This window comes from Petromyzon marinus (genome assembly GCF_048934315.1).
Source record: "Petromyzon marinus isolate PM22_M1 ecotype Great Lakes invasive population chromosome 68 unlocalized genomic scaffold, UKy_Petmar_22M1.pri1.0 chr68_unloc.1, whole genome shotgun sequence".
Taxonomy (NCBI): domain Eukaryota; kingdom Metazoa; phylum Chordata; class Hyperoartia; order Petromyzontiformes; family Petromyzontidae; genus Petromyzon; species Petromyzon marinus.
Genome location: NW_027422597.1, coordinates 4,109,191 through 4,122,198, shown reverse-complemented (window position 1 = coordinate 4,122,198; position 13,008 = coordinate 4,109,191). Strand labels below are relative to the sequence as shown.

Below are 13,008 nucleotides of genomic sequence, written 5' to 3'. Positions count from 1 at the left end.
ATATAGGCCTTTTTCCAAAAAAAATTATTAAGAATAATTCCGCCAAGATATATTTTTAAAAATCAATTTTAAAAATTTCGATTTAAAGCTTTCGTGACTGCAATGATTCATCTTCTTTGGTTCTTTCGGTAAAGTCACGTAGAATGAGAATAAAAGAATAAATTGATAAAATAAAATAACACAATAATATTCTCACGACGTTTCGGCCACAACACAAGCGGCCTTCATCAGGTGAAGGGAGCGAGACTGTCTGGTAGGACAGCGCTGGAGTGAGAGAGCCACGTTCAGATCACAGCTTTTAAGCTGTGTGAGAGGAACAAAGAGCCTTAGAGTCGCGGCTCTAAGGCTCTTTGTTCCTCTCACACAGCTTAAAAGCCGTGATCTGAACGTGGCTCTCTCACTCCAGCGCTGTCCTACCAGACAGTCTCGCTCCCTTCACCTGATGAAGGCCGCTTGTGTTGTGGCCGAAACGTCGTGAGAATATTATTGTGTTATTTTATTTTATCAATTTATTATTTTATTCTCATTCTACGTGACTTTACCGAAAGAACCAAAGAAGACAATTTTAAAAAGTTAAACAAACACTCTCACCCCACTACCTCCCACAAGCCACACCAAGCATCTGGAGGCCATTAAATAATAAAGCCCCGGGGCAAAGGGAGGTTAATGAAATCTCCATGGGGCAGGGGACCATGCGTCACAACCTTTTCGGACGTTTTGGAAAGTTCACAAACAAATCTCCAGCAGGACAGCCTGGTTTCAAATCAAAACTTGCTGACATAGCCTTTTCGGCTTTCCACGGACATTACAACTGGCGTTTCTTTATCCTTTTTCTCCTCCAATGGTAAATGTTCGAAACTTAGCAACAAGAATAAATCGACATTATAGACCCAGTACACTCTCAGATTAAGAACCAGACTGCAGTCTACATTAGTGGCTTTTATTATTACTTATATTACTCTTCTTCTTTGGTTCTTTCGGTAAAGTCACGTAGAATGAGAATAAAATAATAAATTGATAAAATAAAATAACACAATAATATTACTCTTGTTCACCTTATATATAATTTTTGTTGATATATTTCTATATATGTGACTTTACCGAAAGAACCAAAGAATATGAACTCCAGCAGTCACGAAAGCTTAAGTCAAAACGTTGCTATATCTCCAACCTCAGGATATCAAAATATAACTCGAGAATAAGAAGCATGGATCCCTGGCGACATGGATGGAGAACAAAGCTTAATAAAAACCCTCGGAAGACCTGAGGTAACAACCATGGTACATTACAAATATTGGTTAAACATAAACCAAATAATAATCATGAGGTATTAGACCTAGAATAATTCATAATAGATACAAGACACAATAGGTCAAACACACATGCCCATATAGTATGTAGTCCAGAAGACCAGAGCTTCCAAACCGCCTTTGTCTTCCCACAAATTTGACAACACATGGTAGCAATAAAATATGTATGAACAGAGGGTGCCTCCCCTTGAGATAGCAAACACCACGAAGGCAGAGAGGGAGGGAACCAAACCAAAATATAAACATGGTGATGGAGAGCAGCCAGTCAAATGTCAAAGGGGGGGGGGGGGGGGGCAACCAGGCAGCTGCGGCCACGGGAGGAGAACGAGACAGCGGGCATGTGTTTTTTTTCTCGCAAGAGACGCGCAGAGAGGGGAGAATTTCACACGTAAGGACACAGATCATACAACTGAGTCTTGCTGCGGCAAGCTCCGGGGGTAGGCCCCGCAATCGACCGAGGATGGCGAGGCTTGCAGAGTTACGATGTGTCACCGAGTATGAGTTTGGCGCTGACAGACGAAGCATCGCTAAAAGTTTTATTCCACATTGGGTGCCAGCTCCCACCAGCAGCTGCAGCAAGAGAGAAAGAGAGAGAAAGAGTGACGAGCAACGACAAGCAATCAACCTGGAGAAAGGGTGGAAAAGCGCCAAACATCGACCAAGCGAGCATCGCACAGGACCAGCAGCAGCGGCTAACGACTAACTACGAGCATGTGGACTCGGAAGCCGAGCACACTCCTACAAAGGTCAAGTCAGCAAGAACCTGGTGCAAGGGAGAGTGTGTGACCGGCACAACCTAGAAAGAGTTTCGGCACCGGCGACCTGCGGACGAGTTGAGAGCGCAATCAGGCACCTTCAAAGACAAGAGTTGTGCCGACTCAGCTCTACCAGCAGCAGAGAGGCCTGCAGCTGCCGCCAAGACAGAAGGAGAGAGTGCCGTGTGTATGACACGCTCACACACACACATGACTCATTGTTCAACAGGGAACCAAGGAATTGTTGGTACAAGACACGCCCTACCTCGGCGTCTGCTTAACACAAAGAGTTGAGCAAGGAGACAATCCACCCACACACATAACGCACATATCGGGACTAATAAGATTACTCCAAAGTTGTCTTTGTTTCAAAAAGGGTGGCCATCCTAAGCTGGTGTGTTATCTATTAGCTGATCGTGAAAAGCATTGCTGCCCATTGAGTTACGTTGATATGGTCGTTTAGAAGTACTTTAATCATTCTTTTTGTTAATAGCCTAACTGTACCAATGAATTTATTGATGTAACTAAACATTAATAAACATCTGTGTTACAAATATACACACTCACAGGGAGACAATTGTGTAAAATATTTATTTTGATCGCAGAATCTTGCCTACAAATTTATTGAAGCCTTAGCCAATTGGTAAGCATTTGCTAGACAAGCAAGCACACTTCCGCACACCATTGTTCCAAGACAATTCGTTAATTGCATAATCTTACCAATGAATTCACTGAGGTCCACTTTTGCTTTTGGGACATGTTTCTTTATTACTGTTCGTATGAATATTGTCTAAATTTTTAAGGACTTTTTCCTATTGCCGTATATGCTCACCTTACTCTCAGGAATGAGCCAATTGTTCTGTTACCCAGATTAACAAACGTAACCATTGAAGGCTAAATGTACGGATCAATGAGGAGGACATCTCCAGGAGTACTGTGTTGACATTCCTAGCATAAGAGTTCGCATATTAGAATGTTATGGGTTTTTTTAGATATTAAAGCTGCTTAACACAGAAGAGTCTGAGTGGTGACTTCCTAAGTTCATGCATAATAATCTTAATTATAAGAACTGTTTCCTGCGGTGAGATCTGCATTTTTAGACCTGACACAAACATGCTAAAATACAATCAGTAAAAGTTAAGCAAGAATCATTGTATTATCCCGATTTATAATACAACCCTAAACCACGAAGCGAAGCATAATTACATAAATTAGCATGAATTTTAGATTTGAAGTTTTCGTGACTGCAAGGATTCGTACTCTTTGTTTTTTTTTGGTAAAGTCAAGTAGGTAAAAAATTGCGCCCAAAACGTCGTGATTTAATTTATATTATTTTTTTACCTACGTGACTTTACCGAAAAAACCAAAGAGTATAAATTAGCGTGCTTCTGAAATATACAACTTTTTTCATTTTCATTCAATTTTTATAATTTTTCAAGACCGAATATATACAACAGTGGGTTCGATCTCGACCCTGCCGTATATTTGGAGTTTATTTGTCTCTCTCTAACCGTCGTTGCGTGGCTGTGGCGCCCATCTCCCTAGCAACCAGCTTCTGCATTAATCAGCTGTTTGCATTTAAGGCGGTAAAAACAACTTACATCGATCTATTTGTATCACTCGATGTCAGCACAGCCCTGACTAGCAGAGACAAAGACAAAGGTCCCCCGTGTAGCCTTAACAAACTGTTGGGGCAAGTGCTATTAGTAATTAACACCTGTGAAGGCTGACAGTGGCACACGAGGGGGTGGAAGGCTAACACCATTCCCGGCCGCCTTTGTCTCCACAGCGCCGATGTTTACTACACACACGCACCAGGCACACATGAGGCCGAGTCGACCTAGGGGAGGCCCAGGACCGGTTGTTCAGAACATTCGTCACCAGCGTTGGCGGCCATGACCGGGAATCCAACTCGGTTGGCCCGGGTTCGTAGCGCAGCGCGCTGCTAACCGCTGCGCCACCGCTCCCCACGCCGGGTGGCAGCGCAGCCCTGAGCGGCAGAGACGCGGACACCGTGGGGCTCCCATCACGAGGAGACCCCACGTGGAGATGTCTCAACGTGAACTCGCGCCGCTGACGTTGCTCCTTCACATCGTTGCCGTAGTCCAGCATGTATCACACTCAACAAATACGAAGAAAAGTCCTTCACCTCCTGGTCTGTAGGGGTCACGGGGACGTTCCTTCCCCCACACCTCTGATTAGCACTGTTGGCCCTGTACGGTGCGAAAGAAGTTGAACCGTACATCACAATCAAAATCTGTATATATACTGTGGGAGGAATCCAATGAGATATAAGCTCGTTTGTCACAGATGGTCCAGTAGCGGCACGGGGGTCAGAACGTTATGCAACAAACACAAAACACAAACACGTCAGGAAAAGTAAACAAATCAATTTGAAAAAAGATACAAATAAAACTAAACTATATTTTGTATCTTACCAGGTAAAGCCCACTGAGCTATTAGCGAATTGTTCTGAAGTGGCCTGGCTATTACAACTAAGTGGCTTACCACGAGGAAATTCATAGCAGCCAAAGACTCTAAACGCGTGATGTTGTTTGTAAATGTGGATACAAACCGAAGGACCTGGAGAAAAATCAACGCCACCATCGGGAAAGCAACAAACAGGCTCCACATACTCTTTGGTTCTATTCGGTAAAGTCACGTAGGTAAAAAATAAAACAAAAATCACGACGTTTCGGCCACAACACAAGCGGCCTTCATCAGGTGAAGGGACCAGGCTGTCTCGAGGACAGCGCTGGAGTGAAACACAGCCACGCTCAGACCGCGACCTTTAAGCTGTGTGCGAGGAAACAAGGTGCCTTGACAAAGGAATTAGCATAAAAAAATTTGCATTTCATTGGCCGACTTAGCATAGAGGTGGTGTACGTGCGGGTGAACTTGCCGGTTGGCGAGGGGAGGAGGGGGAGTTTACATATTGATGGTGTGAAAAGGGAATTTTTAAGAGCTGCGAAAGTTTGGGGTACCACTACTTGAAAAATATACTGTACCATATACAATAGAAGTCAGGGCCGGGATGAAACCCACGACCTCCTGTACAGCAGGCGAGGAAGTGAACATCTCCTAGCCACCGAGGCGCTGGGGCGAGTGCTGTGAGCGAGCATGGGAGCTATGAAGGGCGGTGTGGGACACTGCAAGGCGTTGAGTCTTCACAGTACTCACGCTTACACACTACAGCAGATGTCGTTTAAAAGGTGAAGTCGACCTCGGCGATGTTCAGGACCAGTTCAGATATTTGTAAAATATTAAAAACTAAGATATTACTTGCTTTGAATGTCAGCCATCGAAGGGATTTTAATTAATTTCACTGGGGTTGTAGTGCAGTGCACAATCCACCGCATATTACACTTGAACACTCGGTATATACAGACACACAGCCTACTCTCTACACTGCATACACACGATACACAGAGTCTACTCCATACACTCTGTATATACACACAGCCTACTCTCTACACTGTATACACACGATACACAGGATCTACTCCCTGCACACAGAGACAAACATACACCAGAAACGCATAGAAACATAGACATCACTATACACAGACTAGAGAGACATACACACTATACTGAGATACACATAGACTGGAGACACAGATACACATCCTACACAGAGATCCACAGACTAGAGACACGCAGAAGCACAGACAGTACTACACACACAGAGACACACACTCAAGACTCACAGAATCGTGCAGTGGTATACAGACAGGACACAGAGGGCTTTATACCTGGCACGGGGGGACAACGCCCCCCCACCTAACAAAAACTGGACACCTTTATTAATTTATTTTCATGATTTACAAATAAAAATAAATAAAACACACCCACGATTTGTATTGTGAGGTGCAAATGTAGAAGTCAAACTCCGCCGATGATTTTAAGTCTTCAACTTTGCCTCATTCACCGCTTTTTTTTTGGCGCCAAAAGTGTAAATACAAAATGGCGTCGAGGACTCCATTTTGTTCCATTTATTTATTTAGTTATTAACAAATAAACGAGCGTTGACAACTTCGTTATGGAAACTCTGAGGTAAATTAATGCGCATTTAGTAAGCGGAAGGCGGTTACAACGTTATGAATGGTAAAACAACAAAAAGATAGAGGTCGTTATTTGTATAGCTTGTTGAATAAAATGTTAATTATGTTAAAAGTGTTAATGTTTAAAACGTACAAAATGGCTGCCTTCAGGTTGGTTCTGAGTCTTGGTCGAGATGACCGCAGTGGCTGATTCAGATTGGAGAGGCGTTTTTGTTTTATTAGTTCACGATTAGTACGGTATTAGTTGCCTCAAGAATATGATGAGATATGATGATGTGTTTATTATTACACCTAAATATTGTTTCATTTCCATATTATAGTGGTCTTGAATAGGAAATGTCGACTAACATATATATTTCAAGAGTGTTGGATTGTGGCATTTGGGATGATGCGAACTGAAAACTATGTTTATTTTAATAGGCAAGGCTCACTGAGATAAGTCTCTCTTGTTCACATGTGACCTGGTTATCACAAATTACAGCTCAACGGAGTGGCTCGTCACGTGGATATTTATAGCGGCAGCCAAATCCTCTGAATGCAAATTGATTCTAAATGTGGAGGGGAAAAACGGAGGACCCAGAGACAAAGCTACGCGACAACGGAGAGAGATGTGATGACTCAAAATATACAGCAGGCGTTAGGGTCGGGATCGAACCCACGACCTCCTGTGTACCAGGCGAGGTAGTTAACATCTTGCAACCAATGCAGTGACTCTTGGCCACTGTTGCAGAGATACGAGGGCTAACCAGAAGTGATCTGTTGACTTTTGTTTAGAGTGCACACTTAAATGATAACTCGTGCTTAAACTGTTTATCATTGTAGCTTTTCAAGAGATAAGACGCTCAACTTTGGAATGCTGCTGAGCCTTGTGGCAGTTACATTATGAGACCTCCTTTGCCAGTAACAAGATATAGTAATAGGTTTTACCCTTTTAACTGGCACAAAAACTGACACCTTAATTCAAGGCATCATGTTGGTCCAACACCAGTGGAGACTAGGCTCTAAGAAAAGCTGTCTCGGGTGTGGACCAATCAAATTCAAGGACAGTGCATATTATTATCAGAGTTGTCTTTTTTGTTTGCATTTTGACTGCTTGTGTTGTGGTTATTGCAAACATGATGCCTTGAATAAAGGTGTCAGTTTTTGTGCCAGTTAAAAGGGTAAAACCTATTACTATACCTTGTGGCAGTGTTTGCTAAATCATGAACTTCGAGTTGCTCTCCAAAGTTCGCAGGAATTTTAACAATTAAGCTGCCTGACAGTTCTCAACGTAAATCAAACCTTTTACTTAACTTGTAGATTTTGAATTATTATTCGATGACACTGCGTTGGCAGTTGTGCACAAGAAAAGGTAACAAAATCTCAACACATTGATTAATAACAGCCAAGTAATAGAAAATGTGTAATTGGTGACGTTTCAGGCAAGGGCTCTTCTTGGGGACATTCATAATGGGTTTAAGAAGAATGCTAATTGCTATAAACGTCGCGTATTGTGTATATAGCTGCATTTCCTTTAATGATGAACGTGTTGAGTCATTTTGAAAAACGATGAAGATTCGTGAAGCGTAGCGCATCATCAGTAGAACACGCGCACAGACTGAAGAGGAAACTCTAAAATAGCTGAGGCTGAAAAATAGCCAGATGTTGCACATGAAACGGGTTCGTTAAACCTCTCGTGTGGCCCTATATGTGCCTTGCCTCTGTGAGTTATTTTCCAGTCTAATTTGTAGGCTTTTGCGTCCAATATCCAAAATAGAGGGTTTTTTGGGTTAGATCGCGTACATGTATAAATGTGTTGTTAAAACCCGCTACCACTTGACACAGCCAACTAATAAGGGTTGTCACGTAAACAGAACGTGGCCAGTTCGTCACTAGTACAGCTTGGCTCTCCAACACAATCTGTAAATGTTGTGGCTTGGCTCTCCAAAACACGGATCAGCACGGCCTGTAAATACTAAAAATGATTTACAAATTGTAAATGCTGTGGCATGGCTCTCCAACACACCGTTGTGCTGTACAAGTGACGAATTGGCATGTTCTGTTTACGTGACAAATCTTAATAGTTGGCTATGTCGGGTGGTGGCGGGAACGAATCGCATCCAGGAGAAAGACAACCAATGAGATGGAGCGATGACATCAGTTAGTGTAGAGCCGCTCGGTGGATTATTACAATGCAAGTGTTGTGAGAGTTGTCAGCAGATTAAATAGGTCTACATCCAGCAGCAGATTAAGCATGTCCGATGATTACTTTAAACTAAGAGCATACACGCTTATCTTTAATTTACGAAGAGTCTACAGACATGGCATTCCTCAATCGTGGCATGATGCCTCAATGTTCCCTTTTTTTAAACGTGGTGATAGAACTGACGTGAACAATCCCACAACTTAGACTCGTATTACACGCGTGTTTATATTCTTCACGAAGATGACTGTACGAGAAAAAAATGATTAAATAGATGCCAAACAACCAGTTGAAATGGTGTTTATAGTTAACTGGTTCACAGTGGGTTTCCACTACGTGTACCGTACTGAAAAACATACGTGGAACGCTTAGCAATTCGGACTGAGCTAGGCTGAGTTGCACGTGAGGGTAACGGTAAACTTATCTGTCGAAGGAGAAAACCGTAAAGTTAAATATTACACAAGACTGTAAAGGTTCGTCATTTATTGTTGATGTTAAACGCCAATGAACTCAACCAACTCCCCCCATTTTTGTTTGATCAGGGAACATCTTTGACCTTTGTGCCCAGAGTAATTGCTTGGAGGCGACATCGCTTACAGCAAATCCTTGCCTATCGCGGAGTTTGTTTTCTTTAAAAAAAATATCTGCCATTGGTAAATCTGCGATAGGCAAACTGAACGACAATGGGAACACTCGGGTTTGGTTCATGGTTCGTAATACACCCCTCTCATTTCCTTTCATTGGGTAAACCCAGACATTAAACTTGAAGTATTGTGAATGTAAAATATGATTAATACATTCCCGTGTTTAATACATATTGTATGGTAAATGTATAGAATTAAATTAAAGAAAGAACATAGTGTATACAATGCTGTGCATGTGTAGGGTTTTCATTTCACGCGCACAACTTTTTTCTTGTGTCACTTTGATTCAACAGAACTCTTCGCATTCAACACCACGTGACTCCGTCGCAACCCTCCCGCTTGCGTTGCTTGCCTACCACACTCCGCTCGCTCCACTTTCTCACTCTCAGCCTCTCTACTGATGATTTTTTTGCCTCGCTTCGCTCTCTCCACTGCTACCTTATCGCTACACACCCCGGTAGCTTGTCCACTGCTAGCCTCTCACTATATATTCCGCTAGCTTCTCCACTGTTAGCCTATCACTATATGCTCTGCTAGCTTGTCCACTGCCAGTCTATCACTATATACTCTGCTGGCTTCTCCACTGTTAGCCTATCACTATATGCTCTGCTAGCTTCTCCACTGCTAGCCTATCACTCTATGCTCTGCTCCACTGCTAGCCTATCACTATATACTCTGCTAGCTTCTCCACTGCTAGCCTATCACTATATACTCTGCTAGCCTCTCCACTGCTAGCCTTCTGCCGTATACTGATAGTTTCTCCACTGCTAGCCTTCTGCTAGCCTTCCGCTATATGCTCTGCTAGCATCTCCACTGCTAGCCTTCTGCCGTATACTTTGCTAGTTTTTCTGCTAGCCCTCTGCCGTATATTCTGATAAGTTTCTCCAATGCTAGCCTGTGCGCACTCAAACTTATGATTCCACTAGCCTTTCTACTGCTAGCCTGTCTGCCCTCACTTCTCCAGCATCGCCTTAGTTACCAGTGGGGGTTCAGACATCACCGCAGGAGAGGGCGAGGTGTGGAGAGCAGGGCCCGGACTTATCTTGTGTTCAATCTTCTCTTCACTTCCACCAACTCAACTCCTGCCTCACACGCTCCCGTATTTATCTTCCTTCTCATTAACTCCTTATTAATTAATCTGGTGACCTCCCGTCTCCTCACGCCCGTGGCTTCCGCCGTTATCGTCTCAATCTCCAGACACCGAGACGCCTACACCGTGTCTGCATTTGCAGCCAGCCAATCACCGTTATGCATCGTAATTAGCCGTTCCCATTGACGTTGATCTCTCTCGCTGCACTTGTCTGCCCTGATGCGACCTAACTGTCCGTAACTTGCACATGCGTGCACCCCACTTGCAAACCCCACACGCGTTTACTCCACGACACATGTCAACTGTACCGTACATGTAAACAGTACTGTACATGTAAACAGTACTGTACACTAGAGAAAGAGAAATCGTGGGCGGTTGAACCTCCACCGCCTCCTCGCTGTGGGCTGGGAACACTACTTGGCCTGAGAGCCGCGATGGGTCTCTGCAAATTCTCATGAAACAATTATCATGACATGGCTATCATTCATTCCCCCATTGATTCCATCAATTCATCATCATTAGCTCTGATACATGTGGCTATCACCAAATTCTCGCATCAAAGATTTGCCCATTGCTTCCCGTCATATTTCTTTTACCTCATCTCCACCATTACATTCATTTGTACCGTTGTTAGTTCTCAACAAAGCACCTTGGTTAAGGTGCTATACAAATCTCGTTAAGATAAGATACAAAGATGTAAAAGCAACGTCAATGACAGAGCAGGCAGTTATAAACGAAGTGATGCATGGCGCCAAGATCTCAATAACAAGTAAATATGCATACTGTACTATGAACCACATTCGCTTACAATTCAACAGAACCAATGCAACTAAGATCTATATATATTTAACCTGAGAAGTAACAATACAATAACAATATAGTCCGATAATCACACGAAGCAAAACCATTAAGAAATCTACAAACTGACCCATTTGAAGTGTGCGTCCATTTCAGTGAGGGGCCAAAATTGCGAATTCATGGAAATGACCCATTTAGACCAAAATGCCCTTTCTTTGGCAGTTCATGATGTCGCAGCTGGGTAATTAAAGTGCAGTCACCTGAAGCAGCCCACTCGATTTCCAAGCGAACTGTAGCTGCAGAAGCTCTACGCAGTCTGAGAGAAGCACGTTGTATATTAGAGTTAAACTCGGTCGTGAAAATTCTCATGCCACTGGTGAGTTAGTTTATTAGATATTATGGCCATCTAGCCAGGATTAGTAAAACTTCTCTATGAGTATCTATGTATCGCTATGAGTTTCTATGTATCTATGAATCTCTGCGTTTCTATCTTTATGTATCCCTATGAGTCTCTGTATACATAAATTAGTCTCTATGTATCTATATGAGTCTCTATGTTTCTTTCTCTATGCACCTCTATGAGTCAATGAGTCTCTATGTTCGTTAGATTTTTAAGTTTGTTGAGCCAGCTGGCCAGGATTGGGCAATACCTAGCTCACTTTTCACCTTGGCAACTGCAGATCAGCAAATACTCAATATTTCTCACAGAAGATTAAAACTAACAATACACTATTTAAGAAGCACAGTTAAGATACAAACAACATTACATATACACTATTGAAAAGTATAATGAAAACAACATGATTGGTCAAATTTCTGATAATTTCATTGGCCACTTATCAATATAATTTTTGCAAAACGTGGCAATCATGCCACATAGTGGAGATGCTGGATGAGGCGTGGCCGTTATTTGATCCTCTTGGCTGGCATTGGTGAACTTTTTGAGGAAAGTTTTATTTAGATTTCACACACCGTAGCCACACGTATGCCAGTTAATAAGCTAATCAACTACATCTAGGCCACATGTTTAGTGCAGTGCAGGTCAGGTCAGGTTCAGAGTCAAATTCAGTTGTAAAGTCAACGGCATCCTTTATCTACCGTTAACAACTTGTAGGGGTACAAACTTCTGGAACAACTAACCTATACATATTAATAGAACACCAACGAATAATAAATTGAAGACTGAATTGAAGACTCAAATGATGTGGCCAAAAAAACCAGTCGTCTCAAATAGTTGTTTGTTAATTTACTTTGTTGTTTCACACTTTATACACGATTGTGTTGAACATCGTATACCTTAGCTTATCACTTCCTTACTTTCCAAACATATGAATTACCTGTTTGTTCTGCTACCTCGAGATGTATTTTATAGGAGGCGCAGTATTAAAGACAGAGAAGCATCCAATGTACTACACACAGAGACAGACTGGAGAGACACAGATGCATGTACATTAATACAGACACACACAGACACACTGGAGTCGCACATAGAAGTATGTATACAGTATATACGTAATAATGGGGAGAGAAATTTCGATTTAAAGCTTTCGTGACTGCAATGATTAATCTTCTTTGGTTCTTTCGGTAAAGTCACGTAGAATGAGAATAAAATAATAAATTGATAAAATAAAATAACACAATAATATTCTCACGACGTTTCGGCCACAACACAAGCGGCCTTCATCAGGTGAAGGGACGAGACTGTCTGGTAGGACAGCGCTGGAGTGAAAGAGCCACGTTCAGATCACGACCTTTAAGCTGTGTGAGAGGAAACAAAGCGCCCTCAAATTTAGCACCACGGTTAATGGTATGGTTTACAACATGGAGTATAATAGCGCCTCGCAGCTGTCTCTCTCCCCCTCCTCTGTTCCGACCATGGATGAACTCGTCCGTCTGAACGGGGCCCGTAGCTATCCGTGGTGCTAAAGTTGAGGGCGCTTTGTTTCCTCTCACACAGCTTAAAGGTCGTGATCTGAACGTGGCTCTTTCACTCCAGCGCTGTCCTACCAGACAGTCTCGTCCCTTCACCTGATGAAGGCCGCTTGTGTTGTGGCCGAAACGTCGTGAGAATATTATTGTTATTTTATTTTATCAATTTATTATTTTATTCTCATTCTACGTGACTTTACCGAAAGAACCAAAGAAAATGGGGAGGGAGTGAGAGACAC

At 42.6% G+C, this 13,008-nt stretch overlaps 1 long non-coding RNA gene across 1 annotated transcript; it reads right to left on the bottom strand.

The window, feature by feature from the left end:
- Positions 1 to 2,637: 2,637 nt before the first annotated feature.
- Positions 2,638 to 10,611, bottom strand: LOC142908017 (uncharacterized). The gene is made up of 2 exons (XR_012931554.1): positions 9,932 to 10,611; positions 2,638 to 4,278 (listed from the first exon to the last, which is right to left on the bottom strand). It is a non-coding gene; the product is annotated as an uncharacterized LOC142908017 (long non-coding RNA).
- Positions 10,612 to 13,008: the final 2,397 nt, after the last annotated feature.